Source organism: Belonocnema kinseyi, chromosome 3 (genome assembly GCF_010883055.1).
Source record: "Belonocnema kinseyi isolate 2016_QV_RU_SX_M_011 chromosome 3, B_treatae_v1, whole genome shotgun sequence".
NCBI classification, from domain to species: domain Eukaryota; kingdom Metazoa; phylum Arthropoda; class Insecta; order Hymenoptera; family Cynipidae; genus Belonocnema; species Belonocnema kinseyi.
The window spans coordinates 9,204,416-9,217,089 of NC_046659.1; the positions used below are offsets into that span (position 1 = coordinate 9,204,416).

General features: G+C 37.6%; 1 long non-coding RNA gene across 1 annotated transcript in view; it reads left to right on the plus strand.

The window, feature by feature from the left end:
• The window catches only part of LOC117169651, a 28,431-nt gene that overhangs the window by 434 nt on the left and 15,323 nt on the right, over nt 1-12,674 (plus strand). The window contains exon 2 of the long non-coding RNA XR_004466697.1: nt 34-187. This is a non-coding gene — a long non-coding RNA (uncharacterized LOC117169651). The remainder of the gene's footprint in view (nt 1-33; nt 188-12,674) is intronic.

Sequence of the window (12,674 nt, forward strand, 5' to 3'; positions counted from 1 at the left end):
TAACTGCACTTTTGTCCATTTATTCATTTTTAGCAATTTATATGATTTTAAATGCCAAGTTGGGCTCATATATAAGTCCAACAATTTTCCAAGAGGGAGCCAGGAAGTTTTACAGCAAAACTACTAACATAACCGCAAGACTGAGAAATGCTTTCGCTGATCCGACCGCTCCGATAAAGTGTGGAAGGTAAGAAGCCATTTCGTTTAAATGTTCATTGATACTGGCGTGAATTATACCCCTTATTTAACCAATACGGAATACACTGACGCTACTTTACTACTTTAAAAGATTGATATGACCTTGCCCGAGGTCAGCAATTAACTATTTTCAATGGGGTTTGTTTACAACATCGACACACGACGTTGAAACGTGACAAATTACTATCTTTACCAGACAGCAAAAAGAAACAAAAGTGCCTACCTGGCAACTGTCGGGCCCCTTGCGTTACTCCCTTTATTTTACTCAATTTAATCCGTTTCTGGATCCGATGTCGTTAATTTTAGTTTTAGAGAGCCTTTGTAGCTAAGTGTTTCCTTTGATGTCAGAATAAATAATGACGTACAGAGTGGCGTCTCCGTTCATCGTTTCAAGTGAGTGTCGAAGCGCCACTAGTGTCAGAGTATTGCAACTGAGTATTGGTGGAGTGAGAGGAACCGCAAGGAAGTGAGATAGGTGCTAGTTAATTTCCCCGCAGCTTGGTACGGCCCCATCGATATCAGAGTTTCACGACTCAGTACTGGTCGTGCGCTATTCGCTGCTGTTCACAGTGGGTGCGCTGACTCCTGGCAACGCGCAGATTCTCCGCAGTCGTATGATTCTATGTAACTCAGCACTCGTGTGCAAGCAGAAATCTTATCCACTTCGCATGTACTGGGAAACCTCCTCTGGGGCTGGGGATGGGGGCAAGTTCGAAATGTTAAATTGGAATCAGTAGATAAGTAGCGGGGTTTCTGGACCACTTTTTTCCGTACGAATAGAAAACTTGCGGCTAGAGCGCAGAAGGCTGTAAGATTGTTTTCGCTCCTTGTGCTGACTTAGGAATCACAGTTTTGAAGCATCCAATCAACAATATTGATATTGGAAATGAATACTTAAAAATCATGGGAGTGGAACTTTTCAGCCACAAAAATATGGAATATGATATGAGATATGATATCGCAATATTAGGCTATGTAATACCTGCTATTCCCGGAAATTAAATTTTTCACTATAAAATAATATGTATTATACGTTTTATCGCAATGGTGCGTCATTGAAAATTTCCAAGATCTGCAACCACTCTCGTGATATTATAACAATTCTCGGTAAACAAAATTCCATTCTGATGACATCATCATGATTCCTGGCATCCTTATCGATATTTTTGACATATTTCACCAATATTGGCATCATTAAGCGGTGCACTCTCTGTTTTTTATTATTGTATTGGTAAGCAACCACAAGTAGGTTTGAAGTATGAAACGCTCTAAGATCTATATCAAAGTACAGTTTTTCGGTGATTGCATCAGTTAATAACAATACTCACATAATCTCAAATAACTTTAAATATGTGTAGTGTATCCATAAGTGTCATCAGTTAATAACAAGTCTTACTTAATCTTTTAAATAACTTAAAATCTACGCAGTGTTCCTATAAGTGTTATCAGCTCATAACAGGACTTACATAACCTCAAATAACTGGAAATCTACACAGTGGTTTTATAACTGTTAGCGGATTCCATTTAAAGTTAAAAATGGATTTCGAAAAATGTAAAAAAAGTTCTACAAATCATGAAGATGGGATATCCACTTATACTCGAGAAGTCACCCCCAGCAGCTGACGAAATTAGATTGTGAACAAAGGCTGGAACTAAAAACATCCAAATATTAAACCAAATATTGAGGAAGAACATTCTGATATCTGTGGACCAAAATCATGCGATTATGACGTTAATTGGTGAACTGAAGACTGCAAGCAGAAAATTCAAGAAGTTGCTTAAGAAAGGAACTGGTATGAGTAAAGCTTTGAAGAAACTGAGTGAGAGGGTGAGTTGGGATGATGTAGCAAGCGCGTCTCGAACACGAATAAGAACAGGACTCCTACAAAAAATTTAATTCATAAAGATTTACAAGTATTTTTGGATGATTGTAAACGCATGTGTATTTCGCGAATTAAGAATGCAATTAATATTATAGGTAATATAAAAGCTTCCGTTGAATTCAATTATTTTCAAGGCATTAGTGGGAGGGGAGGAATAAATCGAGGCAAAACGTGTTTGCACTAAAAAAAGTCCTATTCTAACGTCTACAAATATTGGTGAATGGTTTGAGGATAAAATCGTTAACAAGTTGAAGTTAAAATTTAAAAACATCAGATTTAGAGTGGGGATTAATATAAATTATTAGCTTAACAGTTAACATAAATAGATACGCCGCTTTTCAAGTTGGAGCTTCAATTTTCACTAAATTACCTGATTTCATACAGAGAAAAAAGCTGTGGTTAATATTAAAAATAAAGACTCGTAGTGTTTTCTCTGTTCAGTAATGGCAGCTCTTCATCCTGCTAAAACCCATTCAGATCGAACTACTTCTTATTCTAAGCTTGATGGTTCAGAACTTAAATATAATGACATCAAGTTTCCAATTACTCTTGAGGATATTCCAAAATTTTAGAAAATAAACGGTTTAAGTATAAATTTATACGCATTAGAGTCTGGTAAATACAGTAAGAAAGAGGAAATTGTTCCAGTTTTTTTAAGCTAGGAAAAATCTTTAAAAAACTACTATACACCTTTTTAAGATTAAAAATACTAACTTTGATTCAGATGTAGAAGTGTATCATTTTGCTTTAATCGAAAATCTATCTAGACCAGTAAAATCACAGATTACAAAAGCGAAGTAGCGCACTTACTTTTGTGAGAGATGTTTGTGTCACTTTAAATTTGAAAAATCTCTTTAAAAGCATAAAATTCATTGTGATAATCTGAATAATAATTGCGCACTAATACTCCCCACAGAAAAGGATAACATTTTGAAATTTAAAAATTATAAATACAAAGATAAGTGGTTCAACTTGCAGTATATGCTGACCTAGAGTGTTAGAGCCAGTTACCAATATGCATGGAAATACTTATCAGAAACATATACCTACAAGAGTTGCTTATTCCAAAAATGCAGTTTTGACGATTCGCAATCTGAACCTCAAGTTTATCGTGGAAAGGACATTATTACGTAGTTTGTCCTTTAGTTGAAAAAGTTAGCCGAAAAAGTAGATTCTTATTTTAAAAATCCAGTTCCAATGAAACTCGTAACATTAAAGCAAGAGCATGATTTTCAAAACGCAAAAGCTTGTCATATTTGCGAACAAGATTTTCAGAAAGATGATGTTAAAGATCGTGATCATGCCCATTTTACAGGAAAATGCGTGCCCTTCTCATGCCTGGTGTAACGCAAATTATCTGGCTACGATTCTCACTTTTTCATCAAAGAATTGGCAACAATTTTTTAGAGTGATATCTCATTATTACCTGTCAACAAGGAAAAATATATAACCTTCACAAAAAGGTTGCCAAAAAGGTAACAAAAAGTTAAACTCAGATTCATAGACTCTTTTCGATTTATGCTAAGTAGCCTCTCCAAATTAGCTTCAAATCTTAGTAATGATGAAAAATTGATTACAAGAAAATATTCAAACAATGATGATGAGTTTGAATCATTAACAAGCTTGTATTTCCATACGATTATGTTGATAATTGGCAGAAATTAGATGAAGATTGTCTTCCAGCAAAAGAGGAATTTTATTCTAAATTAAATGATGAGGGTATTTCAAAACAAGATTATAATCATGAATGCAATATCTGGAACAAATTTAACTTACAAACGTTAGATGAATATTCGGATTTATACTTGAAAAATGATGGTTTTCTCTTGGCAGACATTATTTAAAGTTTTAGATGTCTCTGCATTGAAAATTAAAATTGGGATCCATTACACTACTATACAGCACTTATTTCCCTTATTTCGATATAAACAATCAATACGGTAAAGCTATGAGCTAATCTTTACCCTACAGCAACTTTAAATGGTTCACTGATTTTGAAAACGAACACAAATTTTCAACATTCCCGATGAGTTAGAAATAGGTTATATTCTTGAAGTAGATTTGGAACATCCTGAAGAACTCCATGATTTAGATAAAGACCTACCATTATCTCTAGAGCATTGTGTACCTCCTCTTCCAACATCTAAAATCCCGAAACTAATTACTAATTTGAAATCAAAAGAAAATTACGTTCTCCATTATCAGAAATTAAAACAGTATTTAAAAATGGGAATGAAGCTTGTTAAAATTCATTAAGTCTTAGAATACAAGCAAAAGCCTGGCTGAAAGTCTATATTGATTTGAATACTGATTTGAAAAAGAAGGCAAAAAATGAATTTAAACAAAATTTCTTCAAACTCATGTACAACTCTGCCTGCGGAAAAACTATGGAGAACGTAAGGAAGCACAAAGATGTCAGATTAGTAACAAAGTGGGAGGGAAGATGGGATTACGTTCGAGGACTATAGGCAAACTTTGCTACATTATAAAACTCTCACCCGACCTCAACGGATAATTCAAAACCGAAAACATGAAGTTCACTCGATGGAGCAAAACAAGATCGCCCTCAGCTGGCGAGATGATAAGACACACTTACATGGGGCTACAAAATCCAATCACAGGAGGCAATGGATGTTGATAAAAACTAATGTTCATTTAAAAAAAAAATTAAATTCTCAAAGGAGAGTTGAGATTATTTACAGCGATTCTAAAAAAACTTGTATATTTGTGTAGAAACAATCGAGATGATTAACATGACGAGTGATGTAGATGTATGATTCGGGGAGTGAGAGACATAGAGATAGAGACCTAGGACTAGTGGTAGAGATAGAGACCTAGACCTAGGATCTCTGATGTGGAAGATATAGTCTATAATCTACATACAGCTGTAAATAAAATATATATTATTGGAAATAGCAACAAAAGAAGTATATATGTAAATTGGAAGAAGAAGAAATCTTAAAACTGTGAGATTATTTGTAAAATACAAGTTATTGTGAATAAAAGAAAATCAATTGAATCTAAATTGTTCTTTTTTATTTAATGCAACCTGAAAATAACATTTTTAAAGAAAAATTACTTCTAATTGAAAAATTAGATGCTTATCATTTTCCTTAACTGATGTAACTGTTGGATGCAACCTGATCCAGCAGACCGAATATTCCAATGTCAACGATGTTCACCAACCAATCATACGCTTATCTACTATTCGCACTTATTATTATTATTATTATTATTATTATTATTATTAAAACATTTCTGTGTTGAAATGTTGTCACAGGCTTATACTGCCCAACATGTCGAAAGCATTTTTGGCTAGAGTTAGATTTTTTATTTGACCATTTTTGCACGGGGCTGTCCCGGTATATATCATCAGTCATGGACGCATTTTTATAATGCAATCAAGTGATCTGATGAGAGCAGTCTACTCAGACATATCGGACAAAGCCTGGTTTTTACCCCTTCATTGACGGACTGGGTTGCAGTCAAGTACACGATGGGGGGACCTACAGCTTAAGGTGGGTTCCGAACCACCAAAACCTCGGTAAAGGTGGATTGAAAAATTTCTAGAGGTCAACGATCCGGCATCGAATCCCGGACCTCTGAGGTGAAGTCCGAGTGTCTAACCAACTGAGCCAACGAGTCTCTTTGAAATGTTGTCAAAGGCTTATACTGCCCAACATGTCGAAGGCATTTTTGGTTAGAGTTGGATTTTTTATTTGATCATTTTTTCACGGGGCTGTCCCGGTATATATCATCAGTCACGGACACATTTTTATAATGCAATCAACTGATCTGATGAGAGCAGTCTGCCCAGACATATTGGACAAAGCCTGGTTTTTACCCCATCATTGACGGACTGGGTTGCAGTCAAGTACACGATGGGGGGACCTACAGGTTAAGGTGGGTTCCGAACCACCAGAACCTCGGTAAAGGTACATTGAAAAATTTCTAGAGGTACCGGCTAAGGGATCGAACCCCGAACCTCTGAGGTGAAGTCCGAGTGTCTAACCAATTATTATTATTATTATTATTTATGTGTTTTTATTAAAATTTTACTCGGGTAAACCCGGTGATACATCATAGCCACGGACTAAGTCAAGTGACTGATGAGATTAGAATGTTATAAGTTAATTAAAATAATTCAATACGATGGATGAAACCTCCTTCATGGTTCATGTTTAGCATTGACAATGATTTTTTGACAATGCTCAGCAAAACCAAATATCATGCTAAGAGGTATGGCTACATCAAAGTAACCTGTGGCGATGGTTAGTGATTGATTATTATCATTTATTTCAAGCCAACCAGTATTTTGTATGAAACGTGATTGTCTAGGATTTAGAGATACATAATTTTTCATGAGACTAGTGAGACCACAATTTTTATTTCTATCAATTTCTATTGAAATTATTTCATATCTTTCTTCTTCAAACAAATGAAAGATGGCATTAGAAACTAAAATTGTGCCTTTTCAGCAGCAGCACGTTTTGAGGTGTTATCCCTTTGACAGCTTGTTGTCGACTGATGCTCTTGCTCTATAGTACTAAATACTACTCCATAGTACGTAGGTCTGCTAGAAGAGACTACCAACGTCGACACTTTGATATCCGTAGCATCGATGGGACTTGATAAGCGGATCTTTATGAAATGCAAACTTATACAAAAGAAAACAAAGGATACAAGTACATCTCGACTGTAATTGATATATTTTTAAAATTGGCTTAGTCTAATCCAGCTAAATTCAAGAAGGGTGAAGATGTAGCTGCAGCTATGGAATCTATACTTGACAAAGGACGCATACCGAAAAATGTACATATTGATAGAGGCAAAGAATTTTATAACTTACATTTTGAAAATCTTATGAAGCGATACAAGATAAATTCGTACTCGACATTTTGTAATTTAAAAGCATCCATTTGCGAGCAATTTAATCGTACTTTAAAGAATAAAATGTTGATGCAATTTAGCTTACAGAGGAATTACAAATAGATAGCTATTTTGAAAGATTAAGTTTCATCTTACAACGATACTAGGTATCAGACTATTTGAATGAAACCAAAAGATTTATCGCGACGAATATAGGTAGAACCTCCTTCTTTTTGAATTCGGTTAAAAATAAGGGCAATAGCGCTTCGGATCTCTTTGGTAATTATTATTTTAAAAACCATGCCGAAATGTATATCCGTTTTTGAGCAGTAATTATTATGTTATATGATTATTACGAATACTACTTTACAATGGAGTATCTAACCGTACGAGAATAAATTGAAATGGTTTTACTGTATGGAGAAGCTGGAAGAAATCTTGATAATGCTGTTAATCTCTACACTTAGCGTTTTCCAAATAGAATTGTGTCACGTGCTTCATTTTATCGTACCTAAGAAAAAGATCCGTATAACAAGAGTCAATGGAGAAAATAATAAAATTGCTGTATTAGCTTCAGTGGCCAATAATCCTTGGAAATAATCCTTTGGAAGATTTTGAAACGTGATGAATTTCATCCCTATTATGTTTCTTTACATCAAGAACTTCATGGCGTTGATTTATAAAATCGGATAGCTTTTTGTCATTGGACACGTGAACAAATACAACAAAATCCCAACTTTTTTCGTTATTTGTCATCCTCTGACGAGTCGTCTTTTACGAACCATGGAATAGTTAATCGACACAACATGCTCTACAGGAGTATTGAAAATCCGCAGTGGCTTCGTGAAGTCGAACACCAGCGTCCATGGACTGTCAACGTACGGTGTGGAATAATTGGCAACAAACTGATCGGTCCCCAGATTATTGAAGGCATCTTAAATGGTCTAAAATATCAAGACATTTTGGAGTACGAGAAGCTCTCAATCGTGACTTCAATTGTCGTTATATTGGTAAAGGCGGTCCGATAAATTGGCCGACAAGATCGCCAGATCTTGCTTCAACAGATTTCTTTTTGTGGGGCTATCGGAAAGACGAAGTATACAAAGAAAAACCCACAACACGTGAGAATATGATTGACCGAATTGCAAGTGAATGTGCTGAAATTCGGGAAGCTAATTTCTCCGTTGTGTTAATTCATTACAATTACGGATTTTAACATCAGTGTATGTACTCATCAGAAGGATGAAATTTTGATTCATAACATTTTTTATATATTAGATAGCCCATATTTCAAACTATTTGAAAGTTTCAAGCGGAGGTGTGAAAACCGTGCCGAAAGCTGAATGGCACTTAGGTGATGTGTCTAGAACGGTGACTCTGGGATATCGGGCGACCTCTCAGTGTACGCAGCCTTATCCTTGCATGCGGGGCTCTACAAAGATGGACGAACAAGGGGTCAGCCAACAATACCGATTACTCTGAAGCTGGTGGAGCCAATGAAGACGGATTCAATGCGATGGATCTACGAAATGTCGGGACCTTTAGGTGGACGGAGCAACTAAATCGCGACCTGCTAGAGTGCTACGCTGCGAATGAGGCCCCTAAGCAGGGTTACGTGGCACGACTGCATGCTGTGTGCGGCGAGAAACACCCGGTGCTATCACACTTTTCGCTACAACGTCTGCGAAGCCATGTCAAAACAAAACCAACGGTCGATCGTAAGACCAAAAAAATCTTGCATCCACTCGTCATAAGGATAGACTGGACAAGACAGTACGCGTCCCACATTCAGGGCGTGATTGACTACATCATATCTAACAGGAATATTACCGCTAAAGTTCGAAAGTTTGCGTGCGAACTCCGGACCCGTTATCATACATTTAACGAGTCAAAGCTGCTGACCATCAGACTGCATATTGTTGAGAGGATACGGATACTATCCGGCGCTAAGAGAAGTCTAGAGCGGTGAGAGAGGTGGGTCAGGGGAAATCTACAGTTTCTCTCTAATTCATCTTGACTCTTTCAAGACCCCCCAGTTACTGTCAACTAACTGCCCAAACCATAGGCGGTCGAATTATTTTGGAGAGAATTCTACGAAGTGCAACATAGCCTGGACGTTCTGGTGGAAGAAGTTTCCTTCAACCCATGAGCATTTGTCCCGTATTTTCAACTCATATTTAAAGTCGGATAAACCAATTCCAGAGAGGTTGGTGGAAGGGCGCACACTACTCCTGCCGAAAATAGGCAACTCAGCTGACCCGAAAAATTACAGGCCAATCACCTGTCTGAACACACTGTATAAGATATTCACAGATATCTTAAATGATAGGATTGTTCGGGCAATTGAACCTGTCTGGCAAGAAATGTATGAACAACGCCGTTAAAAAAAGCGTGACGTATCGATGGCCTGGATTAATTATCGGAAAGATTTTGATTCGAATTCCCAGACTTATCATCCGTCTTTTGGAAAGCTTGAAGGTTCATCCGCAAATCGTTAGGTGCATAGAGAGATTGATGCCGCTTTGGAAAACCAGATTTAATATCTCATCTGAAAGAATCGTGTGACAACTAACGAGGTCACCTTTCAGAGAGGTGTCTTTCAGGGCGACACCATGAGCCCACTCCTCTTTTGCCTAACATTATTGCCACTATCTCTAGCACTTCCGGATTGAAGTCTAGCATAGAGGTTTTCATTTTGGAATCTCAAGACGGTGCCATTTCTATCTTAACATATCGTCACCACATTTTGAGCCAAAACATTCCCGATGATAGCTGCAGGACGTGCCATGCACACACCGAGCACTTGGTACACATACTATCTAGTTGTCCAACTCATGCGGTAACAACCTACATCCAGAGGCACAATGCGGCATTAAGAGTGCCTTATTACCATCTCTGTCACTCTTACGGCATTAACCTTAATATCGCTCTTCTAAATGCTCCTAGGGAAATTGAGTCAATTGTCGAGAATGAGAAGTGCCGCATATACTGGAACTTTATATTCTCGACAATTCTTTTGTTGCACACTCGAGGCCTGACATGGTTCTTCTTGGCTTCGAGAAGCGAACCATGTTTGTTATCGAATGTTTGGCACCAGCTGACAAAAACATCATAGCCAAGGAGTATAAAAGAAAGAGAGGTACAAGGGAGTTACGACGATTGTACCCGAAATATTCTGTTGAACTAATAGTCCTTATCATCGGCGCTCTTGGAGGTGCCAAGTTTTCACTGGCTAGTAGCCTGAGCAGCATCCCTGCGGGTGAACAATATGCTAAAACACGTGCGGGAAAAATGCAGACGGCGATCAACCTTGGGTCGCTCCGTGTCTTTGAAATGCATGAGACTTTTTCCGGATCGTCGTATTGATTCCATTACAGAGTGTAACCACCTATCTTACGGTCATGAGACGTCGTTGTGGCTAAAATTTTACATCGATTTCGCTGAAATCAGGTGCAGTTTTTCAGGTTAGCACCCGCTGCCGGCGAAATCCTGCGGTTGTCCGCATAAAAAACGTTACAAGAACTCGCAATCGCACTTCTGGGCAGTTCGCCGAAAGCGACAGGCTGAATACCACGGAACGCTTGCTCCCGTCGAACTGACTGATCTCTCCACTATAGGCGCACGTATACCTGTCCACCTGGCCAAGCGGTAAGTTGGTTCATAACCGAACCACTCAGGACCAACGTGCAACACCGCAAAAGTTTTCTGACACCCACTCGATATACGACTGCAGTTGCAACTGTAGTCATTTCTCAAGCGACCCGCGACACGCACTGTACCGATTACCGATTCTCCGAGAGAGACCGGCTCAGGAATCGACCCATCTCCTTGTTAAATATCGATCTCACTGCAGGTACAAAGTTAATTCTCTCTTCACCTACTTTGCAGACACCGCTTTATAGCACGCACAATTGATTACACACCTTCTCTCTTTCTATCGCTTCTGCTCCGCTTTAATTTCGCCCGTACCGTACTGGCGGCCAGAACACAGTTCTCTACTACTTTTCTTGACATTGAGTTTCAGTTATTCACTAACAGACACGAGTCACCACAATCAAACTACCTTAAATTGTCATCCGGACTCTACAGCAAAATAACAGCATTGTACTTTTATAGAAAAATATATCTTGTATATTTAAAGAGTTAAATTTTTCTTGTACAGAGGGAAGGCGTATGTATCTTACCTCCTTCAAAAATTTCTTTCCTTTCCACTTCTTTTCCCCCTCATGTATCTAGTTCCCTAGCATTTCTCGGTTCCCTTAGCTCATAAGACGAACCAACCAGCCTTGGATGCCGCTAAGCTTTCCGCACCGTAAAACCGTCTGCAGCTAACTACCGATACCCGCGAAACATGTAATTGACCAGTATTTCCCGCCGCTTTGTGGGGCGCTACACATCAACAAGCATGGAGTCTTATAGACCTACAACCCCTACCATACCTAGAAGCTCATTCCGAAGCAGCGCCTACTACAACACCTCGCACACCCAAACCTAGATTCTAATTTACATTGTAAATTTATAGGAAAATATAGCTTGTTTATCTGATGAGTTAAACTGATGTCCGCTATCGTTCATTTACCCCTAAATCTGACCCTGGCTCAACTGAAGCATTCACTGGAATAAATGTAAGGAACTCCCACGAAAACCTGATCATTATAACAATATTTTCTTATGTTTTTGGAATTATAACTTTTTTTAATCGCAGCATATAAAAAATGCTTTTAGCGTGTGATCACATATAAGATATAGTTTTTTTAACTAAAAAGTTTTTGAATAAATTTTTTTCAAGTTTGTAATTCATTCATTTTTCTATCACATTTCGTTTTTTTGTACACATTTTTACTAAAATTTTTACTTTCACATCATAATGAGAAGGTACTAGTTTTATATGAAGAGAGGGAAATGAGCAGGGAGATGAGAAATTGCGGAAAAAGTTGTAAAACAAGTTTTCACCACAAAGAAATAAGGCAAAGAGGAAAGTTGATCTGGAGGGCCTCGAAAATTTCATTAAAGGATTTCGAGAGGAAACGAACAGAGGTCTGAATGGAATAAAAAATCAAGGGAATGCGGTATGCGAGGAGATGAAAAAAGTTAGGGAAAAGTGGGATGAATTGGAGCTGTTATGGCGACAAGAAAAAGATAAGGTTTGGAAGTAGTTGAAGAATATCAAAAAAAGAAAAAGGTGAATAAAAAGAAAAAGAGCCAATATGGAAAAATTAAAAGCTTGAGAAAGGTAAAAAGAAAAATGGGAGTAGAAGAGAAGACGAAACGAAGGAGAAATATAGTGATTAGAGGAATGAAAGAGCAAGAAAAAGAGAAAGAGTGGAATAGCTGATGAGGGGAACACGTATATATATTATGCGCGTATGTATATTGTGAAAATGAGAAGTGAGGAAGAAGAAGTTGATATATTGAGAAAGAAGAAAACTTTGAAGAGAGGGGAAGACAGGATAGAGGAGAATATGACGTGGAATTACAGAAGAAGAAAGTGAATGATGAAACAAAGAGCATTGAATCAAAGAGTGAAAACAAACACGGTATGGATAAGGAAAGGCAGAATGTGGATAAATAGGAATGTGTGGATATGGGATAATGATGAAGAAACACTGAGTGAAATGAATAGAGAAAGTCCATGGCGATGAAAGAAAGAAGCAGATAATAGAGATAGAAGCTAGGAGGTCATGAAAAAAGTAGAACAAGGAAGGAAAAAAGGAGAAGGTGGAG